Below are 26,301 nucleotides of genomic sequence, written 5' to 3'. Positions count from 1 at the left end.
CCCCTCGGTGCACAGAGGAGACATATGATCCAATCATAAAAAGCCTCCCCCTCCCCCTCCTCATGCACACACACAATTAGCATTTGAGATCTCACACATGCCTGGGCAAAAAATAGCACAATCATGCTGCACATGAGCGTGTGGAATTAAATCCATCTTTGGTAATTTAATGAAATTCAAGTGTCTGGTCCTCACAACTCTCATCCCAATTAGAAGTGAAAAACTGTGAACACAAGGGTGGGAAATTATTAAAAGAACAGTTGGGGTGGAAGTGGAAATTACAGAAGGCCCCGTTCCCTCGCTCCTCTTGGAAAGTGAATGTCAACGGAACTTTGTTAGCAAAGGTTAACGTGGTCATTAGGATTCAGCCCGCAGCACATATAATTTATTCCCAAAGTGGTGTCATTCAGTTATGGATCCGTTCCATATTTAGGGTAAAGGCGATGGCGAGATTTCCATCGCAGAATGTCATTTGAAACGACGGCGTGTCTAATAGGGGACACTTAGCTCAGTGTCTTTGTCTTTGACTCACAGGTCAGGGCTTAACACTGGCAGAGCCTCACTCGCTGTCACTCAGAACCTGAAACTAAATCCATATCATTTGAATAAAACACAGTGTGAACACTAAATTCAGATATCTCGGCCTTAAAACATCTGGCCTTGACAGCACCGCTTGGTCTTCATTTACTGCCTCCCCGAGTACAACATGGAAACAACAACACTTGTCAGCCCGATGTGCTTCTCAGCTCAGGAAAATGCAAAGGCAGTTTGTGGCGCCTACGTCTCTTTCACTGATTAATGACTAGAGGTGGAGGACCCATGTTGTGGCTTTGATGAGGCAATTTGTACAGTTCTGCAAGAAAACAATGGCAGTTCATTTTATTGCAATGCGTCTCCGGGGATACATCAGCATGGCTGCGACATCGTACAGTGAGGAGTTTAGCCCAATAATAAATCAAAAGATGCTGGTGTGCCAGGGAGGGGTGGTATTACAGCTCGCTCCTTAATGGCCCATGTGCCGTTTGTAGCTCCGTTCGAATGCAGAGTTTGAAGCCAGCGTCTTTTTGTATTCTGTTATGAATACAAAGCTGGCGGCTGTTAACACTGTTGCTTCTGATACCTCCCTCTGGGTGTGCAGAGATCCAGCAGTGCATCATTTAGCTTTTGTGTTCTAAACATCACATTTTCCAGATGAACAAAACAGCAGCAAAGCCCGGGAGTTTGCACCAGTATGAGCCCACTACTTGCTGGTCGTCAATAACAGAAAGTTATCAATACAGCACAATTATGTGGAATCCAGCTTCCATTATGCGACGTGAGCCTTTTGTTAAGCCTGAGGACAAGCCGTAGTACAAATTAATGATTTTTCTGCTTATGGACCCACAAGCACACACTGAGACTATGTGTGTGACATCCACTGTCATCCATACGGCACACACCTTTAACTGATGCACCATATCAACAAGGGGAATTTAAAAATGTACTTTTTAGTGAAAACTACCTCCATCTCCATCTGTAGTTAGTATTGATGTTGCATTTCAGGGTTATTAATCAAATAGCCGGCTGCAAGGAACCAATTTTCTGTTGAAGCCTTAAGTGATTTATTCAATTAGTTGATCAGCAGAACATTGATGGGCAAATTTTTATAATCTATCAGTAGGTGAATTACATTTCAAAGCAAAAAGATGGCAAGAATTAAGTGCTTATCACATGATTTTCTGTCCTCTATGACAGCAAACAGAATCTCTTTGGTTTCAGACAGTTTGTCAGACAGAACAAAAAATGTTAACATGTCACCATGGGCTCTGGGAATTTATAATCAGTATTGTCTCATATTGTAAAGTACCAGTGGATTCATTGAGAACCCATTTGAATAAGGCTGTTGTTTGTTAACTTGGCCAAGGAGGTTATGATTTCACACATGTACGTTTGTTGGTTGATTGGTTTGCCAGCAGGGTTACACACAAACCCTGCTGTGAAGGTAGCAAAAAGGGTTCACAATGTTCAGGTGGATGTCTTCAGAGAAAATAAATAAAAAACAGTACAGCATTACACATTTTATCAAAGGGTATAAAAATTATAAATCAAAGAGACTTTTCGGCACTTGATTTGTTTAATAGAAGCATCTGCATGAGTTGTTTTCCTGCTGATTTCTCCAGGTGTTTCCTTTAATTGGTCACCTGTGTGTCCATTTGGTTTGGTTTTACAGTTACTGCCATTACTGTCGTCATTATTTAGTTGGTTAATGAGAGCAATGGGACACTTGGCTTACCTCTCTGAACTAGACACATTTTTCTAAGCTGCTGCTGCTCCGCTGAGGCAGGATAGTGAATTAACTACTGCAGCATTAGCAGCTACTGTGGAGCCACAAGTGCACTATGAATTGGTGTTATATGTTGGTGTGGACTGGAAGGATTTTGATTTTCCTTTTGAGGCCAAATGTGTGTTAATTTGAGTGCCAGATAACCAGCGTCTGCAGTATTATGAATATTGATCAGGTAAATTCTTATTATGCGCGAGTCTTTTTCTCGCTTGCAGGTGTTTTGATCAAATCTTATTTTATTAGATATTCTCCAGGAATCACCAGAGGTGAAATGCTAATTATCATGTTAATATCTTTGCAATATATTTGTCGCTGGGAGTTTTGAAAAGCCACCAAGGTGTTGCCACTGTGCCTACAGCGACTGCTGCTTTCGTCTTCTGTTATGCTGAGCATGCATAACTTTGCTGGTTCATTTTTCAAACCAGTGACAGGTTCAGCAGCGAAGGTTCCTGTGTTAACAAATGTGGCAGTGAGCAAGCATTAAGGTTTGTGCTATGGCTGTTATTACTGTGTTAGTGCAGGATATATGGGCAGCAGCACAACAGCTCCTCAGTAATCACTAATCTTCTTGATTGACTTCATGGGGTTTTCCATTTCTGAGCTCCGCAGCACGCTAAGCCTGGTCATCTCTAACTGGAGACACGAAGCTCTCCTCAGAAAAAGAGGAAAATGTCTCACAGCTGCACACTGGATGAAATGATTAGTATTCTACTAATATCAACGTTTCGAATTCAAGAATAAACAAAGAGTTTGAGCTTTTGAACATGGATTTCACCCTCTGTATCAACACCGTCTCCAACAAATGAACTCAGCTGTAGCTTATTAACTTTAACTCTGTGAGTTGGCAGAGGCAACACAAAAGAAACTCAACCATTGTCTTGTTAATATACTCACAGGCCTTTTTCACAGACCTTGACAAGGTTGAGCAGGGAAAAGAACAGGTTTAACTAAATAAATGAACAATGGCTGAATTCCATTTACACATTGACTTCAGGCAGTTAGCTATCAGGTAGCGTGTTGTTTGTTGAGCATAAGGACAGACAACTGGCAGATAGTGTTGTGAGAAACTCCAAGTTAAACTTGTTAGCACATCGTATAATTATTAGGAGCTTTAAAGTGAGATGTCCAGGGTTCAGTCCTGTCAGTTTGTGAAGCTAACGTTAATATCAGCTCAAGCAGCTACACAGCTGTCTACAGTATTATAAAGGGTTGTCAGTCGTTGTTGGATACAACAAGAAATAACCTCCTGATGAAAATAATAATAATACATTTATTTCCTTGAAATGAAATCTGTACAACTCAAGCTAAAAGTTTCAATCTATAAACAATGATAAATGATAAAAGTATTGTATTTTTATAAAAGTATTGTATTGGAATTATATCCTCATTTTAAAAAAGAAAATGCAAGGATCTGACATTTTTCATCAAATTTGATTAAATAAAAACAAGATTTAAACATGTTTTAAGTATTTATTTTAGTTTTGGGATATTCCCAATTTTTATGAGCAGAGTACAAATGCATTTTGATAATTTCATCCACAAAGGAAATACAGCACTTACTAATGTATGCTTACAACTACAAAATACTTCAAAACTACAAAATACACTACGCTCAAAGCTACTGTTTCTCTCAGTCCAGGTCAGTCTGAGCAGGCTCGTGTAAACAACATGTCCTGCGACCATTTTGAGGCAGTTCTCTGGCATCACCGCCCGCTTTTCATCACGCAGTGTTATGATGTCATCATGGATGTACAGTGTGATTAGGTGGAAGATAAAAGTCTGAGCTTCCTGCTCCAGAAACATCGACTGCTCTAGCTGTTACATTTTCTTTTCTTTTAGATGGATTTCAGCAAGATAATGTAAACAACAATCTTTTGCTGCCAGCAGGGTGCCGTCTGCTGGAGGTCCATTTTCATGGGGTTTAACTATATATTAATATGTTTTGTAGTATAATATACTATATCATACTAAATCACAGCTCTATTCGTCAACATTTTTGGAGAACAGCAGGCAAGTTTACTTGGAACTTTACTTTCGTCTGGCCCACTGGTGAACAGCATGATCTCTACATCAAGCCATTTGTTAGTTTGATTGATTAAAAAATAATCACAGTTCAAGTTCATTATTGTGGAATCAAAATATGAGATCTGCTAATCCAACAAAGCAGCTCTCACAGAGTTCCTTGCTTCCATTTTTTTTTTTTACCTTTTTTTCAAACCAACTTCAAAGAAGCGACCCATAATTGAACGAACAGGACTGAAAGCCTGATGATCATGTGTAATGCACACAGCAATTTGCTTTGCTCCCTCACAGTCATTTACCTGTGATTCATAGTAAGACTGTTCCTGAACAGCGGGGTGGCTGCATAGTGGCATTAAGAATCCAAAAACAACAATGCACCCATTTAGTTCAGAATCCTACACAAAAGGACGACAAAACGAGTGCCATGAAACGTGATTTCTGCCAATATTGAAGTGAAAACGGCAAAGAGAATAGGACTTAGGAGACAGATGAGAAAGCAGGAGTGAATACTGAGAGAGAGCCTATGAAGAAAAATATTCTGTTTTGCACACCACTCATCCTCCACGGCCGCTTCATGCATAAATGAATACAGATAGCTCGGTGAAATCAGTACAGCTAAGAAGTAGCTTGGCACAAGATGTTGCCGCTAATCAGTCCCCTCAGCAGCCGTACGACCGCGCATACAAAAAAACCCACCAACTCACACACGCACACACACCAGCTAAACAATCACTTTGCCTGATATTTCCTTTCACATTTTTCCTTCTATTCATCGCCCATACATTTCCAGTAGAATGTGCTCTGCAGCTTATTACACAGATACTGAACGCTGTTTTGCATATTGACAATGGTCTCTTGGTGGTATTATTTCATGGCATGTGTCGTCATTCAATCACCTACCTCCAGATTTAACACCCTCGGTGCTGTATTTCAGGTATTTTTTCCAGGAATCTTTTAAGTGTTAGAAAGGTGGAAAGGATAAGAAAAGAGTTGAACCTGTCGTTACGTCAAAATGAGAAATGTGTGGTGGCTCCTGAGAGAACACATTAGGGAGGGTAATAAAGGTGACGGAGAGCACCCAGGAGGATTTACCCGAGGATAAAGCTGTATTTTCTAGTTCATAAATTATAATGCTACCATCGAAAGAAGCAGGATTAGGAATGTATTGGTGCATTAAAAAGGCGATGTAACATCATAAATGCAGATGTGTGGAATGAAAAAACTTTTTAAAGCCATTTTAGTTTGTCTTTTGAATACATCATGAATACATTGAGACATCCACTCTGAAAAATCTGTTCTAGGCTGATGTTTAAAATGTAAAACAATCCTCAACTTGTAAGTTGTCTCCACCTTGTCAGCCGTCTCGTCATTTTTATCCTTAATTGGAAACCCAAAGTGCTGACACACAGCAAACCTCAGACTCAGAAAAACTTCCCGTTCGCTTCCACCCCCCAAGTCTGTCCTGTCACTTGCGGCGTGTTGTCAACGGTTGTCATGCAAAAAGACCTGCATTTCAAACTACACGGAGGGGGAAAAGACCTCTCTGGTTGTCATTTTTGAGCAGCGCCGCACATCTGGCTTTGCAAATCAAACACAGAAAAAATGTCTATGTTTGTGTTTCCACTCAAGTAAAAGTAGTTTTAACAAAGAGTGATTTAAAAAGTCAGAAACGACTGCTCTGCAGGGTCGAGGACCACAACAAACACAAACATGAACTGAAGTCCCACACACTCTTTAAAATCCACTTTAAATTAGGCATGGATGACTAATACGCCTTTCCAGATTAATGGAGGTCAAAGTTGTTCTTTTTAGTTGTTTCATAAATTGATTGGCCTCATCTGTACTCTGTTCTGGCCTTTTCTGTCCTGAACCGTAGACCTTTAAATCTGTCATTATACTGTATGTGCAACAACAATGCCAACACCTTTAACCGTTCACTCCTGCATAGAACCAGAGGCGTTATGAGTGAGGAGACAAACCACTTAAAGCCTTTTGAATAGAAAAGTGGTAATGCCTGATAATGGCTGTTTGTACGACACATTTTCCGCCCCTTCCTCCAATCGTCTGCTTTGTAACTGTCGATCCGGGAAACATATCAGCCAGTTGTGTTGCTACACTGACAGTTTCAACAGATGATAATACACATGATTACCATGCTAGGTGAGGTTATTGAAACATTAGACATTAAACGGCAATTTGTGTAAGTGCTCTGATTGGATTATGGCACTCTATTGAGCCATAAAAGATGCTGGTGTTGTGAAACCCTGCACATGCATGGTAGCAGTATAACCTGTGGGGAAGAAAAGGCATTTTAAGTCTTATTTCAAGGCAAAGTCGCCAAACTTGATAGGCATTTTGAAAAATCAGATTTGATTGATCTGATTCAGATTCTATACATGCATTTATTGTGTCTATTTGACCATTAGAAGTTATGGTTCTTTACCCTTTACCAATGTGTTGTTGAAAATTAAAGTGATTGGTCTTTTGTGACTCCTTCCAAAAAGGAAGGGTGTTTTGGTGTTTTTAAGATCCTTGTCATGTTTAAATGTTGATTAGATTTTAGCATTTCCACCAAAGACACATGTCAACTCCAAACATTTCAGATTTATCTCGTGGCCCCTGAAACTTTCATTCAGAGACGGTAATGAAACGCTCCTTTTCAGCCTCCTGTGAAGTCACTCTTTAATTCCTTGACTCTGCTGAATAAAAAAATACCAGAAAAAAATATGCAGGAACCAGTGTGATAGAAAAAATTCAAATATCCCATCCTTGGACGACTGAATCTGAATCAGCCCGCTGATGAGGTGAATAATCTTGAAATAGAATTTGTAGCCAGAAACACACACGGCACACAAGTTTGATCGGCAATCTTAATGACTTCACTTAGTGTCTTAAAAGTTTGCACAAGTAATCCCGACGGTAACTTCAAGGTTATCTTGTTGACAGAAATAAACAGCACCCCAACAGAATACCTAATCACAAACTAAAAACAAATTTGAGGCTGTGGCATATATGATCAAAGCAACATGGAGCTGTTCATTCAGAAAAGCTGTGGAAGGCCTCGCATAAATACGAGCTTGTCTGTTTTATCATTGATGTCAAAAACAAAAGCACAAAAGAAAAGCATGTTTTTATTTATGATCCTCAACTCCAGCCTGCTCTGTTCTGGGCAGTAGACTTACCGCAGAACTTGGATTTGATTTATGTATTTTGGACTTGCGTTGCATTTCCAAATTAGCTTGCAGAGCGAGAGCAATTCCTCTCACGCAAGCTCAAAAGTGAATAAAAGAGAGGGTGAAGGCTACTTTTGAAGTATTGTGTTATGAATATGGAATAATGTCTTTAAAGTTGCTAGGTTTGAATTGCAAAGTTCAAAACAACAGCCTGAAGACACTTTATTACCTCGGCATCCTTCTGTAGCTCAACTTTCTTTGCTGTGTACATCAAATCACTGTGTAGTAATTATGCACATGCCAACTCAAACAAATGTTTACCCGGTTTTCATTGTTAGCTCTCTGCATTGTCCCAGACACGACTGTCAGTGAGTCAGACTTACAAGAAAAAATTCTGCTAGAATCAGCACCTATGTCCAATTAGCTTATTCTCAAAGCTTCAAAGCCTCAACAGCTATCACAGCAATATACGCTGTAGCATCAAAATTCCCATTAATTTAAAATAAAGGGCCGAGTCTAAACAATGAAAGACAACTTGGAGGATAGAACCAAAATGAGTCAAAGGTATGTGGAGAGCTGTGCTGACAGCCTGTTTCTGTGAGCTTACATTTTCGATTGCGATTTCTTGTTTGCAGATTCTACAGGCAGAAAATGACTTTAATGAATAAACTGACCCAAAACAGACAAAAATCTTCAGTCACTTGCATTGAGAGCAAGTGTCATGGTGGTATAAGGGTCCGTGCCAGTGTAGCTCAGTTTTTTTTTTCGGGCAGAGAAGTGCCGGCTGTGCGCTCAAGATCGCTGAGTTGAAGAGCTTGTGCGCTGAGAGAAAGAAAAAAAAAACCCTGCAGGTGCATCTTGTCTCTATGACAACAATATCTTGGCAACCGACGCTGTACGATTGACACTGCCTCTTCGCGGTTTGCTATCCGTCCGGTTTTTTTTTTAATTCAACATCGGGACTTCAGAGCAAGGAAGACATAGGTGCTCGGCATGATCCGTAGGAGGCAAAAGATTTTCGACTCTGAGTGGGGTGCTCAAAAAAAGAAGGCGGCGTGCTCGGAGTTTGCCGCTGGGTGGAGAAGATGCAGTTTAACTTGTCTCATCATAGATCTTTGGTCAGAACATAGCATTTCATGTTTAAACGTTATATCCACATTATTATTAGTCGAACTGGCTTTTTCATACGGTGTGTCAATCATTTATGAACATGTAGCTTAGCGACTTTAAAGAGTCAGCACTACTTACACTATTATTACTGCTTATCCCACTTAGCTAACACTTCTGAAGCATTGAAAGTACCAGTAGGCTTTTAGAAGAAGTGACAGTCTGACTGAAATGTACCTTTCACGCAACCAAGCTATCAGTAGGACAAATGACCACGTATGTATGTAAGGCATTATAAATGGCTTCTATGTTTGACAGGTGTAAAAAAGCCTGCTCTGCCTTCCCTCGCGCATGTAGATAGAAATACATAATAGATGATTTGTGCTGATCAAACAGCTCAGAGTGACAGCATAAAGGGGGGAGGAGGAGATGGAGTGGCACACTTTCATTCATTCACACCCCTCATTATCTGCTCCGTACGCATCAAATCAGTTTACAGACGGATGAACATGAGGGGAACGAGAGGAATCGCTCACACTCGAGTGCTGCAGCGTGTTGCCGCGCGCTCACTTTTGCATTAGAGTAAGAGAGTCAATGTTTGATATGTGTTTATGTGCGTAGTATTTGGCCCCCATCTGCTCTCCACATACATCCCTCCAACCTCACGCTCCCTCATCAGCCATCAGTCTCATGAACACATGGTTAGTTTTCATTGCAGGAGCGCATCAGCCACCTGGAGGGGGAAATGCCTGGGTGGCATTTTGACATGCTGTTTGCAGCTGACAGGTTCAGGATAATCACTTCACGACTCCCATGAAATTTCCTAATAAGCTGTTCGCAGAATGCCAATCCGGCTTTACCTTGGTGAGGTGCGACTGTATGAATTTACAGGGATTTCTCTACCTTTTTTGCCCCCCTCTTCCTCCCCTTTCTTCTTCTTCTTCTTCATCTTCCTCTCGCTCACTTCCCTCACTGCTTTGACAGCTGTTGTTCTTAATTTTCTCCCTGGCTATTTCCCGGGATCCATCTGGCGCTGCTGAGAGTGAGGGCCTGATGTGGGAGCAGTGCTCAGCCAGTCAGATGCACACACACACACGCACAAATCATACTTGCAAACACACCTGGTCAAGTGCTCCGAGGAAAGCTTGTGCAAACTGTAATCGTGGGTTACATTTACCTCCCACATGAGCCAATGATGCTGCGTTGAAGCAGGAAGCATTAAATAATCATATGTAGGAAAATAATAGCCAACGCACTCCTCCACCAGTAAATCAATAAGTAAAAAGCATGCGCCTTTGCATACAAACCACACACAATCCACATTTCTCTTTGCTCTCTTCATCTGTAAGCAGAGAAGCAGTGAGGGATGTTGCAGGCTGCAGCCTCTGTAATTTACCTGCAAGCTGTAAGTTTTAAGCAGCCTCAGCCTCAGTGGACAAAATGGGCTGAAAGCAGCTCAAAGTGGATTTGATGGTAGGTATTGACTCCTGTATGTGAACTGCAAAGCAAGCCAATTATTGTGCGAGTCCTGAGGACGCAGGTCTCTATGTTTCTCTTCCTCTCTAGAGGTAGAAAGGGAAGAAAGGCAGGCCAATTACAGTGAGTGATTTTTCTATTTGGGCTCTTCGACACAGTCAGAGCTTTCTTTTCTTTCTTTTCCAGCGCGCTTTTGGTAATGTTGTGCGCCGTGGGCAGTTTGGCGTTCTGTTTGCTTCCAAGTACGGATTATTCCTGTTTGGAATAACAGTTTGTTTTGGTGTGCGGCGTAGAGGCAGAGTTGTCCTCCTTCCACCCCGCGACAGACTTTTTTCTGTACATCCCCTTGTTTTCTCCGTAGGTTGTGATACTTTCATCTCAGAGGGGTTAACGACAGCTATAATCCTATTGATCCAGAAAAACTGATCCCTCCTAATCCTGTAACATAAAAGTTGGGCATTGTGATGTGCAGCACAGTACAGTACAGCGCCGGTAGCGCGGCTTTATAAATATCCATTCAACAACATGAGCCAGTCGTCAAAGCTGCCTCTGAGACTGTCCTGGACTGTACCTCGACTAGGACGAGGCAGTTCTTTATGAATCCATTATTTGTTTCTCCTGTGGAGGATGGCACGTCTTTTGAACGCGCCGCTGTTCATGTGGACTCGGCAGACAGCGAACAGAAGACGAAAGAGCATTTTCAGATGAGCCTCGGGGAATGAGTCAGCCTGACTTCACTCGATTGCCTTTCTTTCTGCTTCCCACTCTGCCTCTCACTTTCTCACCTTGCATTGTTGGTTCTTACTCTCCGACTCTCTCGAGTTCTGCTCCTGGTATGCCCTCGCACTTATTCCTCCTTTAAAAACCCACCATCATATCTCCATCCCTCCTCTTTGTATCTCTGTCCGTGCCTCTTCCTCCTGCCTCTCCCCAGAGACCTGTGCCAGGTACAGCTGTGTGTGTGTGTGTGTGTGTGTGATGGCAGAAAGCATGCGACAGAGCCCTGCCACGACCAACAGTCCTCCATGCCAGTTAATGACACTTCGAGGCATCCCACGGTGCACATCACCATGGTTGCCAGGCTGAGTGCCGGCTGAATCAGCGGTAGAACGTCGCACTTTGGCAGCGCTCCCGACGTGGGGTTACAGTGGAGGTGACATCAGCGACTCTGGATGACACCGCTCTGGCAGCCTCTGCCTCCCACGCTCTGTCACTATTATCGATTTTCACAGTGCATGCTGCAAGACAGAGAGAGGGAGATGGAGGATTAAGAAATTTGGGAGATAAACTGGTTATGCCTGCAGTGCAGTCAAAGTAGGCATGAAAGAAGGAAGGGAGGAATGTCAGAGGAGAAAAACTGTCTTGGAAGTGTGCTTACTGCTGTTTCAGCTGTCACCCCAACACTGAGTTTGTTTACAGAATGACTTGCAGTAGAGCGCAACCAATACTCGAGTTTTGCCAACATTGGACTGTGAAACAGAAAGATTTTCTGGGGTATAGGTCTGTCAAAATTGCTCCAGAATGACGTTCGAATATTCACTCTAAAAAAACACATAGGTTCGAACCATTTGAATATCTATGTTTGCGCATTATGTTCATAACAGGAGGACAAACTAAAACAACGAGACATAACTACTTGTATAGGTATTTTCAGGATATGGTACCTCTCTGAAGCCCGTGCCATGACGCCGTCACATCCTTGCATATGGACGAAGCCAGTTTCTTCGTTCTTCTCTCTGCCATCTGCATCTGCTGCAGTTTTTCTGGCGTCTCACTTTTTGCAGTGAGTGACGCTGTGCAAGTGTGACTGTGACCGGTCTCTGACCCGTCACACTCTGCGCCCACTCGCAAAGCAGCCGCTGAAGTGTTTTGTTCAACAGTCGAGTATTAATTTTCAGCATTGAATTTGTTTTTGTTTTTTATATTCAAATATATATTTGAATTTAGAATATTCATTGACAGCACTACTGGGGTATCAGCAAATGACCTAACCTCGATGCCCTCGCCCTCATATAACCCTACACCACAGATGGAATAAATACAAGGATTTGAATGCAAAATTACTTGAATTAATCCTAAATATATCATATATATATATCTGTGTGTATAGATATAGATATATACGTACATGTCTGTAGCTTTTGCACTGAAATGACTACAGTAATGAAGCCTGACCTCAGCTGCACCGTCTACACCTGGAACCACACTATGAATCAATACAGAGCCAGTGTCATCCGCTGATGTCTTTCACAGCCAATATTGGTCAGAAGTGCCTTTTCACAGATGTCTGGATGATGATGCTGTGAACATATTTTTTCTATTCAAGCTGCGCAAATATACCAACTTATCCTTGGCTTAGCACTTGCTTACTAAAGCTACAACTTTAAAAAAACAATCTATTATCAGTTCAGCGCTTTATCTTTCGCCATTCTGGGGAAAAGCAATTTAGGCTCGCTGGAGTTCGTTCGTCGCGTGCAACTTGAGTTTTAACACATTTGAAACATCGATTCCGCAAAACTTTTAATGGCTTTGCTGGAAGAGAAGCGATAACTTTGGAATAGGACTGAACAAATCCCTTTCATGCGTAGTGCAAGCTGTTGTCACCGCTCTGAGGGTTCCTAAGGCAACGGTTGCATTCTTTTGTTTGGCAAGGTGTGAGTCACGGTTGGCCAGCTATTTCAACCTACTGAACAAATTAGATGTCTTTGAACTCATCTCACATTACGAGATGGGATTACTGAATTATGATGGCATCTCTCTGCACAGAACTCCTTAGTTGGATTTTTTCTTTGTCCATGTGAATCGGGTGCGTATGTATGTATGCGCTGTCACTGAAAACTGTTAACAAACAGGCTTACCCTTGCAAATGCAAATGCAAAATGCAGCACATAGCTGCAATGATCGCAGCCAATCATTTTTATTATTGTTTTATCTGCAAGTAATCTTTGTGATTAGTTGTTTAGTCTGTAGATGTCATTGTCTGACTTTATGTCTGACTTGTAGTTCAAACTCCAAACATATTTAGTGTGTTCTGAGATAAGAGTTTCCTTGGTCACTATGCCCAGGTGCTGGTGGATGCACCGGAATACTTGTGCAAACTCTACACGCTAAAAGAAAAAGGGAGGAGGCAAAGAAGATAAAGAGTGAGAGTGATAGAAACCGAGTCAAACAAGAGAGAAGGGACAGGCATTGACTCGATGGAGAGAGTCCTGTTGATCTGTGTTTCTCCTTCCCACCCGGTTTGTCGTTTCTCCTCTAATTTGTTGCCGATTTAACATTTTCTCTTAGATTTGAACAAAATTTGCTCTCCATTCATCTGTTTGACTGGAGAATAGCATCGTACAAACAATTTCTTCATTATTTCTTGTCACAGTAAAGCTCTTACACATGTCTGACAGTTGTAGTAATATGTTCTAATATTATCTGCTCCCCTCATGTGAATACTCACACTGCCACATCTGTCAAGTGTTCACCTGCTGATGTTCAGCATCAGGACTTAAAGCTCCTTCTGGTAACATTTTTGAAAATGGAACTTGTATAGAAATAGCCACATTAATTAAACCTACTGAATGTGCAGCTCCTCATAAACGGATGGCATTTATAAAATTGAAATAAGCAGTTTATGGCAACGTTGTCCATTTAAGAGACTTTGATTAATCTGACTCATATTAGCAAACCTCACAGAGAAGAGATCTGTCAAAAGAAAAGATGAATGTTATTAAATGAGGCTCACTGCATCCCGACAATTATTCAGTTTTCTTTTCAAACTGCTAATAGTGGAAATGTACCAAAAAGAAAAAGTAGCTTTGCCTCTTTAGAAATTACTGCACTGATGCTTCAGACCCACTCTGTATCTTACAGCATGCCCCAACTGTTACGTAAGGCATCTTTCTTGGAAGGCGTCTCTCGCTCGTATGTGTGATGTCTCCATGACCCATATCAGTGACGCATAGTGTGTCAGTCACACGCCTCATTCGGAACACTTTGGTCCATGCTTGCAACATTAACCTCCACCAGTTTGTCCTGCGGCAACGAGAAATCCAATCAAATTGCACGCTTTGTCAACTCCGATGTCTTCGCCGTCGTCTTAGACTGTGACACAAAGAAATTAACGCCCTGCATATTCATCACCATTACCAGCGAGGAGACTACGGATTTAATTGAATATGTAATAGCACAAGGGATTGAAGTCGGGCTTGGCTCATTGCGTTGTTGAAGCATGGACCAGTCTCTGGATCTCTTCATGGGAAGATAACAAATGCCGGGCTGCGGAGATGACACAAGGAAATCCCACAACGGGATTTACAAGTCCAACTGTTTTTCTAAAGTGAAAAATTGCTTGGAGATCCGTGCAGTGATGATAAACAATGAGGTCGGAGCACATAGTGTAAATAACAAGAGTAAATCGGAGGCGAACTACGAGCGAAACACCTCCCTCTGGGCTTGAATTGATTAGCTATGTCAGCAACCAGTTTAATATATTAACAGAATAAAGGAGAGAAATGATGTTTTGACCTATTTGCTGTGCACATTTAATGTGTGAACCTGATCAATGCAGGCATAGCACCTTGTTGTTCTTAGCATTCATATGCCCCAATGTCTGCGCTGCAACAATTAGCTGTTAACAGTGAGAAATGAGCCCTCGGTGCTGACTAATGGCTGCGCTGCGACTTAAAGAAAAAGCCAACTCTGATTAACTGGATGAGAAGGAGAGGAGGTGGCGGCTACTTGGTTGAGGCTAGACTTTGGGTGGCGGCGATGTCCTCCCGGGGGCCCTAGCCGCCTTCCAGAAGCATCGGGCCTGTGGATGAAAGAGCCCGGAGACGTGGTCGGGCGCGATCAGGGAGCGAGGCCTCAGAACTCTTGACAGCTCCCCAGCCGGGTGGAGAGGAAGGATGATGGGTGAAAGAAAGGAGGAGAAGCAGAGGCGCCTCCGTGAGATCAAAGGTGCTCTCATCAAGGGCTTGTCTCTTCTTTCCTTTGACAGGGGCAAAGAGGTGGGAAGGGGGGGGGGCTTCAATGAAAACTCGATGGCGATGCCAACTGTAGGCCGAGTCTGAAGAGGAGAGTAATCCTTTTACCTGTAGCTCTCTGTATATTCCTCTCGACAGTTAGCTTGTCGTAGCCGCACCATTCTCCATATCATTTATTTTCAATGCACTTGCGCTGAAAGCTTTATGCATTTGTAATGTAACAGGCATATGTAAAGTACACACACGGAGCCCTTGGCTCAAAGGCAGCGCAAGAATAATTTATTCATGTGTTCCATACGGTAATTAAATATTGACATTTTCTTAATTTTCAGCACGTTAAACCACAATGAAAATAGAAGACAAAAGTAGATCCGCGCACATTGCCTCTTTCTGTTTCTCTTTCTGTAAATTACCTGCCGCTGTGTTGACTTTAGAAAGTCTAGATAACACCTCATCAATACCGATTCTTTCATGCTCAGTTCCGTTTTGATATCAGTCGATGCACCCTGTGTGGAGGAGGCTTGTAGTTAATCATGTAGCCCAGAGGTGCCCAGACGTTTTCTCTTCGAGGGCCAAAGCTTAAAAAATAAATAAAAGAATTGTCATATTTTATTTTTAAGATGCGAAATGTTATGAGGATCCCAGATTCCCTTTACTGATTTTCCTGTCCAAAGTGCAACTCTGCCTGCCGTGCTCATAGTATGAAATGTATTTATTTAAACAGCATTTTTTCTCTTCTTTTACTTTTTTTGCCCACCAGTTAATCAATCATGGAAAAAAAACATTTAAAGAAATAAAATACAAAAATGGGTTCTTAGCTATACTTTTTGCTTGGGGAAACACAATTAAAATGAATAATTAACACAAATCTTCAGCCAGGGAGTTTAGTGCTGTCATTTCACATTAATCATTTAAAATCCTTCATATTTGACAGTGCCATTCAGGACCACGTCTTCACTATCTATTAATGTGTGGAAAATCGATAGTAAGCAGTTAAAGTTTGTTGCAAAGATGCTTTTCTTGAGTGCCTTGCTGCTCGTCCCACGGGATAGAGATCTAATTGCTGGTGTTTGAGGCTGTATTAGACCTACATATCTTGTGTTGCTGACTGAATACTCACCTGTTCACACAGTGAGTGGATGAAAAAAGAAGAGAAAGTCTTGTTCTGTAAAAGTGGCCAGTTTGCTTCTCTCATACATTTTATTCACTTTCACTGAATTGGTTGAATGAACTTATTGCAAGTCCCTTTAGCATCTGTTAAATTTTACTTTTGGTATGTGTGTCAAAAGAGAACCCAACAGAAAACATCACGGAACGCAGAAAGGTGTAAGAAAAAGCAAGCACAAAAAAACTAAACAAAGTACTGACAAGGATAACACCAGGATACAGGCAGCAAACTCAGGAAATACAAGAGAGACACGGAACTGATGTGAGGACAAAGACAGAGGAACTGATAAAGAGAGAAGCCAGGATGCAGACTTGAATGCACAAGGAAGGAAATAATGATAAGGGACAGGTGAAAGTAATAGAGCATTCTCAAAAGGTGGGATAAAAAACATAAAGACAGGAAGCGTGAAGTATCCAATACCAAAATAAAACCGGCAGTAGTAAAAGCGAAAAACCTATGACACTTTTTATGTGGAATTCCGGCTCTGTTGGCAGTGTTGAAAAGACAAATCACTAATCTCCTCCGTGCCCGTCCATTTGTTCCTATTCATTTGGGACTGTCACCTCCAATCTGTGGCCAAATGTGGCTTGAGGTAGCCAAGGTAACACCGTACCACCAGTTTATTCACAGCTCTTTCCAATTACTCTCTTTACCATTGCTCCTTCTTTTTACAAAGTTAATTACTTTCTGAGCTGATGCAAATACCAAGAATCAATTAATCTTCATTTCTTAAAAAACAAGAATATATCACTCATTGTTCTAATTTGTCTTGTAGTTTTCTGAAACACGAAGGAGTGTCTCACCTCTTCATCGCCATGCAGATTTTCACTGAATTCCTCCGCCAATCAGCCTGGGTTTGAAGGGGGGGGTACATAATTTGTTTGCTCGCTCATGTGTCACATGCAATATGTCAGACTCCAGCGATCTTGTTTTGACTAAACCCGAGGTAAAGATGCTTCTCGCAGCTGCACCGAGCCGTCAAAATTACACTGATTGGCCCGAGGTACAAATCAATGTGTCCTACTTGTTATTTTTCGCCACAGACTGGAAATATTAGTTAATCATCCCGTTGCATGGGGAGAGGGAGAGGGGGATCACTTACCTGCTGAACGGCATCGCGTGCAGCAGAATGACGGTGACACACTTCAGCGCCAGAGAATGCCTGGAGAGCGTCCCACTCATTAAACGCGATCGTAATGAACTGAGAGGTTACAGAGGCGATCTATGGAGATATGACCTATTTCTCCCTCCTGAGTGCAGCTGCTCTCTCAGCACTGAAGGCAGAAGGAGGAAGGAGAGGAAGAGGAGGATAGTTGTTGTAGTTTGAAACACGGGATGTGTAATTTACTTGATTTACTATGCATCAGCAGTTTGAAAAATAGGCAGAGACTGAAGAGGGTTGTCTTTACTGTCCACTGGATATAAGATGTAAATGTGAGCATAAAGTGGATGTTTTATGGATGTTGGCTTGTCTCTTGTGTAAATCTCTGTTCCATTTGACTTTATTCAGTAGGGAATATAAGGAAGAGAGAAAATGTTCAAGTGCTGTTCTCACTTCTCTCCCCAGGCGCTACAGTACAGGGATGTTTTAAACATCTTAACATTAGTCACTAAGTGACATGACTCCAGCCGGCCCTGAAGAATGAATGTACTCTGTCAGTCAAAAGATTGTAAAGACCTGTGTTTTAGCACTTTAATTCAATTTATAAGAAAAGTAATTGCCTTGGGTTTTAACAAAAGTGAGGCCATTTCTACCACTTTCTCTGTGAGACCTTCTTTCATTCCTCAGCAATGACAGGTAGACTTTTTACCATCTCGAGCTGACATTTGCCCTCGATGATAACTGCTGAGAGAGACAGAAATCCTTGTGTTGAAGGACTTAATTGACAGGATCTCCCATTCTAATGGGAGGCTCAATTAGGGCTTTAATAATACCTCCATTTGCGCCGTAAAGGTCAACCAATTAAGCCTATAGTTATGTTAAAAACACCTAGGCAGGCCTCGCTATGAGACAAGTATATCGTGTGTTGTCTGCTCCAGGTGCTTAATTAGAGTAATCAGGATCTAGGCCATAGCCAATTAGATCTGGGTCATTTCCATTAAAACTAAAAAGTCACAAGCATCTCTTAAAGCACCATTCATAATGCGATGCTCAGTCAGGCACAGTCTCTTAACATGATGAAATGTTGCTCAGACTGAATATATTTGAAGAGCAACTTCTCTGAGTTAGTAAATCACATGCGGTGTCAGCTGTTAGTACTAGTTACCGATTATAGTCCCACTGAGTGAGACCACGCTGTCCAATTAGTTAATGTGTATCGGTTCCAAATATTGGTTATGAGTCTCCTCATATGAGCCTGGAAAGAAACGTATCAGTCGACCTATTTTCACTACCGTTCGTTCACATCCCTTATTTAATCTCTCTCTTTATCTCTCCACCTCCACATACCAACCATCTACCTGCTTAAGCCTTGCTAGACTAACATTAGTAGTTCAGACAGCTCTGATCACTGTGTTAGCCATCAGTGTAAAGCTGACCTGTCACTGGCCAGTATGAAAGACGTTTAGGGTCATGCAAGCAGCTACTTGCCGGAAAAAACAAAAATACATGCCTAACTGTGTTTTTATGAGTTCTTGATGTAATCTGTTGTTATCAGAACGTCTGAAAATGGCTATAAAGTGTTGGTTAGGCAGCCATAGAGACAGAGGAACTCAAGCATGCACAACCTAAAAGCCAATATTTTGTTCCTGCAAGTGAGAAAGGAGGCATTTTTTATAAAGCTGGCAGTAGTTCTGTTCTGAGTTGTGCCTTTGTTCGGCAAAGACCCATGTGATCTGGATCTGTGGAAGAATTTCAATTCAGACTCGATTCAGTGGGCAGGGGGAGTGAAAAATGTGACCTTGAGTTTCATATCTACACCGAGCAGCAGTGTTGAGGTGTCGACCGAGTGTGGATCACCCGCGACATAATTGAAACAAGCCACAAAAATGAAAGGAAAGAAAAAGAGAAATCGAACGGCATTTCCATATCCGTTACATGTCGCCGGGGACTTTGTCAACAACGCTAACAGCAGTTGACAGGAAGTCTTGAGGAGGCCTTCAAGCTGAAAGTTAATTATCTCTTTCTGCCCGGCGGGTATCTAAGGATCTGACAGTATCTGTTTCAACTTTCAGACCACACAGATACACTATGATTTGTAGCAACCTCCCCACTCCTCAACTTAGCAGCCCTGATCGGCAGTCAGGATTGTTGGCGTGTCAATAGGACGTTGTGACGAATGCCAACGGTGACAGATGTGTCGATTAGCCATGAGATCATTACCAGAGCGAGACAGTGATCCATGAAAACCTTGATGAAATCATTACAGTATTTTCTCTATTAGGGGAAAGTCATCTCTTCTCAGCCATATTCACTCATTTAGTTACTTCATATCCTTTTGAAGGGCAGCGGTTTATAGCTCTGGATCATGTCGGCTGTAATCACCATGTCTCCATTAAGACGGACTGAAATTTGATTGGCAACGCGTTCTGAAAGGTCACAGGCACCCTGCAGTACCGGCGGATTTGTGGATTCAGCTAAAGCCTTTATCAAGGAAAGTCTACTGTAATGAGTCTGACCTCGCCAACCTGCAGTAATGATACTTCATTCCAGGTGCTTCAAGTTAACAATAAATTAATGTCAGATATTTTTCAATCCTTTTGAAATAAGAGATAGGAAGACTAATCTCAGCTGGCTTACAGGACGGATCAGAGTTCACTACATGTCTTGAAAGGTGATCAAACCCAGCCACCCACAGTGATATTAAAAGTACATGGCTTGTGAAAATAAATAATAAATAAGTGGCAATTATGTTTGTGACCTGGCTATCAGCTCTAGAAAGGTCACCTGTTGCTTCTTGTTCCTGTGTTGTTTTTGCCTTGCTCGGACGCAGGGTTCAAAAAGAGTTGATCCCAATTTTGTCACACAAGTGGTGCAAACAGGGAACAACACTGTGGCGTCCCTTTTGAGGTGTGATTGTCACGTATCAGTCTACTTACTCTTACAGGTGAAATATATATTCAGCTGTTGTCTTGCCATATATATCGCATGTAGCTCCGCCTGACAAAGACAAAAGTATTCATGTGAGGTTGGAATTTCAGCACAACTTGGAACAAAGCAAAAACCTAGAAATCCTGGTATCTGTGGTATGAAAGCGCAGTGTAAGGCACCAGACTGTATTAATAAGTAAGCAGGTTTTGTACTTCCTGATCTCATAGATGGATTGCCAGCTTCGAACCATCTGAAGTCCCAGCGCTAAAAGAAGCTGTGAGAGTTTCCACATTTATTCCAGTTGTTCCACCGCTACCTGGGGACTGCAACCAGAGAAAACAATACCTCCACCTGTTTTGGTGGCAAAATGACAGATGTGCTTCCTTTTGTGCTATAACAGCAGAGATTACATACTGTGTATTTAACAATGTGGTGCAGAAGGCAACACAGTGGCTCTGTTAGTTGAATTTTGCAAACTTGCCAACAGATGAGATCATCGTCATGCTAGCAGCATGTCTCTTGGGATGGCCTTGCAGTCAGGTCACAATCTCAATTTGTCAGTCCTTTGATTTATGACCAAATACCTGCAACACTAATTAAAGTCCCATCAGCCTCTGCTGTACTTTGTGTTTTGTCCTAATTAGCATGCTAACAAGCTAAACTAAACCTGCATTAACAGTACAGCCTCTTCTCGTTAGCTTTAACTTCAAATGCTTTTATTCTTTTTCTGGATATAACTCTTTCCAGGTCAATGTTCCTGTTCCTTCTAAGTGCATAATGAGACAAGTTATTATGAGCAGCACATTAAATTCAGGGTGTTTCTTCTGTTTATTCATCAGCGTGGGGATAGCCACATTTGAAGAACATCAGCAATCCACAGTGCACTACATACACTTACTAGCTTCACTAAGAAGTAATATTTTCATTATGATCAAAATAAAACAATAGTTTTTTTTAATGATGCAACCTACTTAAACTTCAAATCTGGGACCAGATCTTGGCTTGAAGAGGAGCTTCAGCTAAACTACCCTCCTGATCATCAATTTAATAGCTCACAGAAAACAATAACAATTACACACTAGAAATTATAACACAAAAAAACAATTGCAAAGCATATTTTTATTGGGCTCTTATGGTAATTTCCGCACTGAGCACTCACAGACAAACAACACAAAGAGTATATTCGGGGGGGGGTGGCAAGCTCATCACTCATCACTCATCACGATCTTAGAAATGATCTCCACAACAGAGGAACGAAACCTGGTTCTGTTCCCAAAGTGTAGAGAGAGAGATTCACACTCTGTTTGTTGGCAGTAGAAACTAAAGGTGCATTTGCTTTCCCTTTATTATTCCTCGTTGTTGAATAATTAAGACCTATTGTTATTTCTCGGCCACCCACTGTAATGATGGCAATAATTCATATTATGCTGATTAGAAGGGTGACGGGGGGGTGTAATGCTTTCCAAATGGCACAGTTTTTTCCAGCGTCAAGAAAATTATGTTAATGGCAGACAGAGGCATGTTTCCACAACGAGGTAAATGTATGAGAAAAATGTCTGAATTAGCTTCTATGATGAGGTGGAATGGTGCCAAGGCCACTAAAGCATGTTGGTAATGCACTAATAAGTATTTCTCTACATCTGTACAGTAAACCAATTTGCTGCGTGATTGCTCATGAGCTTTCTCCTCCGTGTGTTTGTGTGTGGGCTCGTGTATGCGGTCATGTTTTCACTCCCCTCCCTGAGAGCCATTTCAGCGTGTGAGCGGCATGTTAATGGAGGGCTGTGATGACTCCTGACAGCTCCGCGTGTCCTAAGAGCAGATCAGGTAACTGACTCCACGCCGCGGCCGAGACAAGCCACTCAAATCCAAGGCCAGCAAGTTCTTCCCAATTACCAAGAGTGCATTGCTGTCGGCCTGTTAGCGGGAGCAGTGGCAGGGCTCCATCTTGACCTGATGGGGTGTTTCCTCCCTCTTTCTCTTGACCTTGATGGCAGGTAGATTTCCACACCATGAAGGTTTTATTAGCCTTTTCTCTTTCCATTTGAGATTCCGGGTGCTCCAGTTTCCCCTGCCATCAAAGCATGCATATTAGGGTATTTACCCTGTCGATGCCCTTGAACAGGGCACTGGTATATCCCCATGTGCTGCACAGAGTATCCAAATGATTGTATGCATCCAAGAAATATTCTTCTTATTGATAAATCTTTTGAGTTCTTATTTGAAGGTTGTATTTCTGGATACACAGACAAGATATTCTGTTTACAGTTATGTGAAGCTCAGAAGAAGCTCAAACGACTGCTGAGTGTTTTATATGGAGGAGTAAATGCTAAGGTAGTGATTTCAGACAGCAGTCTTACCTGAACAACAGTGAGACCTCACGCTCACCAAATCTCAGGCGCCATACTTAAATATGTTCTTGTGGAATATTTTAATTAAACTTGTGGGTTTTTTTGTTTGTTTTTTTCCAGCGGCTCAGTGCCATCCACCCGAGGTAAATGAAAACCTGAGAAATGTTTAGAAATTCGACGTGTGTGGGTGCAGCATCTGCCACGGACACTTATTAATCAAGCGAAAAACTCAATTTGATATGAGAGAATTTCATTTGACCTTTCTGGGTGTAAGCGGGCCTTGAATGATAAGTTCTCATAAAAGAGCAAACATCAATAGATCCCTCCACTGTCTCCGCTTGTTTTGTTGCCATAGTTAGGAAGCGGTGGCGGCGGGCGCAGCATACTGATGAGCCACCGGCTGATCACACTTAAAACTTCCCTCATGGTCCGCGTCAAGATCAATTTGAGTTGGTATGAGCCTTCATGCAGTTTGTATGAAGTAAAGCATACGTGTTGCTGCTGTTTGATAACGAGCAATGCTGATTTATTGTTTAGTTTTCTGACACATGGGATCAACTTTTTAACTGAAATGAATTTATTCATGTTAAAAAATGCTTTTTTACAGACTCACAGTGATGTTTTATCCTCAGTCAAATGTGTTTTGTTTTTTGTTTTTTTTGGTGAAAAATGATCTTTTAGCTTTCCAAGTACAATATTCACAGCATCTCCTTCTCTCCTTTCTAATATCCTCTTTTTCTCGCAGTCTCATATCAGATTTCCTGACCTGCATCTCTCTGTTTTTTTTTTTCTTTTACAGACATGGTGTGAAGAGACGGAGCCCATATTGCCTTGGACGAGAGCCAGCTGTGTCAGGTGCGGTATGCTACACTGACCACAGCTTCTTGTCCGCTTGTCAAATAGCTGCTCAGTCAGGGATGTAGCCTATTTCTGGTTTTAAGAGGCCTTTCATAATAGGCAGACACAGTGGCCCTGTATTTCACGGAGCTTTCTCTTTCCGGAGGAGATTGGAAGTGAAACAGAAGAATAAAAAGTTATTGTTGCCTCTGAGGTTCACTGCTTCAATCTCGCTGTTTAATGAAGCAGAGGCTTTATCAACCCTGCATGCATTTAGGTCGTCTGGGTTCCCTTTGTCATCAAAGGGATTTACTAAATTAATTATTGAATAGGAAAATATAGTGTTTGGGGAACCAGTGCGTACCGGTGCTTTATGTCGGTTCCTTTCTGGAGTGCTTCTGAGCAAGAGATGGAGGTTATTTAAGATGGGGTTTTGTAGTCTATCTCTTGTCTCCATAAAGGATGTTCTTTTGCATTTGCTTTCAATCCTGAATGTCAAAGGATACGTTTTACTGTAAAGCTCCGTAAGCACCATATAGTGTACACGATCACTCATTGGCTGTTGTATGCTCTAGAGCGAGCAAAGAAGCTCCAATCAGTGGCTACAATCTCAAGATCTCCAGTGCAGAGGGTTGATGGTGTCTGCTGTATAATGACTGGAGGTTGTTTTTTTTTTTTTTTGCGGATAAGACGTGAAAACAATTCTTAAATTGCAGGTTTTTCATTATTTTGTCTCCGGTGGTCACTCGGTGGTTTGGACGAGGTTAATACTTAATTATACCGGTTGACTCAAAATAAGTTTCATTGTTTATTGTTTGTTTCATACAGTCGTCACAGATTGCTCCTGTTATGTGAATGACAAAGCTGAAATTTGAGGTAAATCTTAAACACTTGACCCAAATTTGGACTCTTAAGGCAGGTTGAGAAGAAAAGTGACAGTCAGTCTAATTTGGTCAAGTAGACTCGTGTTGTTTTGCTGCAGGTTTCAGTTTGTATGTCAACATTTCAAATACGTGAGCAGACTCACTATGAGCTGCGATAGCGATGAGCATCATAATCATCAGAGGAGAAAACTGTGTTTTTCGAGGCATGACGGAGAATACGATATGAAGTGTAAAGTACAGGAAGATGCAACGTGTTGTTGCTCTTTACGACCGCGGCTGCTCAGTGATTGATGTGCATTATGCTGCAGTTAGTGTTGGTGCTTGGGTCTGACTGTCCTCAGGTCGCTTTCAGATCAGGCCTCAAAATATCCACATCGATTACGGGTCAGTTTCCCACAGCTTGTGTCAGAGGTCTTCATAACCTCTAATGTGAACATGATCAGGGATACAGTGTACTAATGCTTGATACGGAGGCAGCTACACAGTTTTGTGTTTTTTTGTGATAGTATTGTGTGGAATTGTTTCACAATCCATCCGTCTGTCCGTCCCATTCTTGTGGATGCGATATTTCAGGAACACTTTGAGGGAATTTTTCAAAATTGGTACAATCACTCACTATGACTCAAGGATGAAGTGATCAGAATTTGGTGGCCAAATGTCAGAGGTCAATGTCACTGTCATCCTTAATTAACACATTCAAACACATATGGAGTTTCATATATATGGAGTTTCGTCCACGTCCTGTAACTCTACCCAACTAAACTCCTGTTTCCATGATATCTGAACGTGTGCTTCACTAAAACATGAACATAAACATCTTTACCCTTGACAATTTTCTTGTGAGTGCTGATGGATAATATGCAACTCTCAACAGCGAGTTCACATGTAGCCTGAAGAGGCTATCCATATTGCTAAGCTCTGTGCATATAAATATAGAGAAGACATGGTACGACAGCTGTTGGTACATTAAAGAGGCTCACTAGAGATGCTAATGTTTTAGATTAATGCACCAGAGACTGACATATTCTGACATTTTAGTCCCGAGCCTGGGCAAAGTGCCAACAATTGCTGGGTCCTACATTTCCCATAATGCACTGCGAGAGCATCTTTAGTTCTCTGCCTGTTAAATTCCATCTTCTTTCAACCCCCCTTGTCTTCAATTGTGCGACTTGTAGCTAAAGCTAAGACAAACCTGATGACATCACTGTGACATCATCGGGGTTGGGGTTTTTTTTCACATGTGCCAAAGTTCCTCCAGAGCCACATGAGGCAGACAGAGACTGATTTCACGGGCTGAGTAGGAGTAATTATGTACACATTTGGTGGAACATAGTTTCAGCTTTAGTTCGCCCACAAAGGTGGGAGGATATCTCGCACTTTGAGGTTGATATTGGGCACTGTAACAACATCAGGATAATGTATTTTTAAATAAGACATTTAGAAAAGTCGACATTGTCTCTGTTCCTTCTTCCCTCTGCGTCTTTCCGTCTCACTGCCCTGTCCGTGTCTTCCATTGCCTGCAGAGATGCAAACAGTTAGCATACATATGTCTCACTCCATGCAAGCTAAAGTTCAGATCCCCTTCGTGTGCACTTCCTTAGCGCCACAGGCAGGGACTGTGTGGAAAGGTCATCTCTCACACTGAGTAAAATAAGGAAATCGCCGCCTTTCCCTTCCTCTCACCATACTGTTTTTAGCCGTTGCTGAGCATTAGTGACTGCTGCTTACTCCCACTCATCTAATCACCACTCAGCATGCCAAATTAATACATGAATCATGTTACTAATCTGCATACAATTTGCATTTCGCAGCCTTGAAGAGTATTTTAACATGATGTCATTGTTAATTGCAGCCGGGCACATTGTGTTTTCCAGCTGTATTGTGATATTCAAAGCACCAATCATGCAGAAATGTCTAAACTCATCAAAGAGGGAGAGCTTCACTGAGTCGCAGAAGC

General features: G+C 41.8%; 1 protein-coding gene across 5 annotated transcripts in view; it reads left to right on the top strand.

Annotated features, from left to right (window-relative positions):
- The window catches only part of LOC119014920 (beta-1,3-galactosyltransferase 1-like), a 94,781-nt gene that overhangs the window by 21,566 nt on the left and 46,914 nt on the right, over positions 1–26,301 (top strand). For 4 of the 5 annotated variants that reach the window (XR_005073114.1, XM_037090366.1, XM_037090364.1 and 1 more), the window contains one exon: positions 23,423–23,478. The gene's annotated coding sequence lies outside the window, so the exon portion shown is untranslated. Of the gene's footprint in view, positions 1–22,068; positions 22,100–23,422; positions 23,479–26,301 lie in introns of those variants that run through there. The other variant, XM_037090367.1, reaches the window with a different exon arrangement.

This window comes from Acanthopagrus latus, chromosome 24 (genome assembly GCF_904848185.1).
Source record: "Acanthopagrus latus isolate v.2019 chromosome 24, fAcaLat1.1, whole genome shotgun sequence".
NCBI lineage: Eukaryota > Metazoa > Chordata > Actinopteri > Spariformes > Sparidae > Acanthopagrus > Acanthopagrus latus.
This window is presented reverse-complemented; position numbering and strand designations above follow the sequence as displayed.